The sequence below is a fragment of the Aplysia californica genome, unplaced genomic scaffold (assembly GCF_000002075.1).
Source record: "Aplysia californica isolate F4 #8 unplaced genomic scaffold, AplCal3.0 scaffold00008, whole genome shotgun sequence".
Classification (NCBI taxonomy): domain Eukaryota; kingdom Metazoa; phylum Mollusca; class Gastropoda; order Aplysiida; family Aplysiidae; genus Aplysia; species Aplysia californica.
Window position 1 is genome coordinate 2,436,999 of NW_004797278.1, and position 1,981 is coordinate 2,438,979.

Here is a 1,981-nt window from a genome sequence, read left to right on the forward strand (position 1 = left end):
GAGAGAGAGAGAGAGAGAGAGAGAGAGAGAGAAAGTGAGCAGTTACTGGACTGGACCATCTCGCCAAGCACACAGACATGTGTCCCTTTTAATGTGGTTGTTTTTACGTCCTCATCAACACAAGAGAGAGAAATTTGGAAGCAGGCTTTCACCCCGCCTGTTAGGGCCGGCACCAGCTGAAAGAGATACAACATCCCAGCAGACAGACTGAGGTACTAGATAAGAATGTTCTTGCCACACGGGAATCGAACTCAGATCGTGTGCATGTGCCTAACCGCTACACCACGGCCGCAGGTAATTTAAAATAAAGAGGAACAGAAATTAAAAACAACACAAAAACAAGCATACAAACAACTTTTTTTAATGTAACAAACACACACGCACATACACACATATACACATATAGACACACACACACAGACACACACACACACACACACACATACACAAAAGACCCTCTCTCTCTCTCTCCATCATGTGTTAGTTCGCGTGCCACAAGACAAGACTGTCTATGATCTATCTACCAATCGTTCACACTGCACTTCCGACACACAGTCAACAACAACGACGTCTGCTGTTTCATCATTTCAAACACTTTTCTCACCCTCGCCGCCCCGGAAGTGCAAGTTTCCGACATGGCCGACTTCGGAGCAAGAGCAGGTGACGTCACACATCATCAGATTCTGAGACTGGACGGTCGAAAACGACGTAATCAAGGAAATGATCTTCTTGGTGTAACGGATATATCTACAGTTATACTTACAAGTGGGTTGGGTTTTGTTTATTGTTGTTTTTTCAGTAAATTCGTTTACTCATTGTCCTTTATCTTACACTGGCAGGCAGCGGGATCGGAAGCCCACATCCTAAGTGGTCTATCTACTATCTCGTGTTGATTTGGGGGGGGGGGGGTAAAAAAAAACCCAGGTATATTCTTAAAAACATCTTTTTTTAAATATTTATTTCCTTGAGACCTACATCTTATGAAATAAATTATTTTTAATAAAAAGATTACCGGGACCGTCAAAAAGTTCTTGTTGTGACTGATCTTTAGTCTTTTCTGCTTGAAAATGTTGTCTTGTGGGGTACACTTAGCGAAGAAACCTTGTGGATTGTTGGCGGGTGCTCCGTTGTGGTTCGCTCCTTCTTTCCTATCAAACATCTATAGTTCTAATCTCTCCTTTTTTGCTTTGCTCTCTTGCAATACCTCTAATCTCCGGCACCTATTGACCTATTACTACAATTTGGGCTGCAAGTGCTGTAAAACTTTTACCAAAACTAATTAGCTACTATGCGAAGAAACCACGATTGTGTCCATGCTTCTCCGTCTCATAAACAAATATGGACCAATGACAGAGCTCTCCGGCGGGTCACGCGTCTCCGTTACGTCACACGAGAGGCCGGAAATGAGAGTTTAATGATGCGGCAAGGCGCTCGGTGATAAAGGGGGGATCAGCATCGATGTGGACTTTATTTATCGCTCGTTAGGTGTTGGCCGCTTTGTCCGGGGCCGTTAGCGGGCTATCAAACAGACGTTAGTGAGCGCGGGATGGGAAATGTATGCAGTGCGACGGCCCGTCGGTGGGGCCCGGGGACTCTCGGAGTGTGCCACAACGTCTTAGAAAAATCTCCGTCCGTCTGAGAGGCAAAAACGTTTTATCTTCGTCCACGGTTGTTGTATAGATAGGACCTTTGTGCAGGGAGATGCTGAGTGGGCCGGGTGGTTGTGGGTGACACTGACTGACTGGGAGCGACAGACACAAGGAGGAAGAAAAGAAAGAAGAAATGAAAGAAGAAAAGAAAAAAGAAGAAGAAAGAAGAAAAAAAAGAAGAAGAAGACAGGAGAAGAGTCGAGCTTCCGTGTGATGAGCGACGTGTGTGGGTGGAGAAGTCAAGTACTCATCCAAGCTCCTGTCACTCAAACTCCACTCCTCGTCTTGATGTTTCTCTTTTCTCCCTCCGCCCTTCCTTCCTTTCAGCCCCC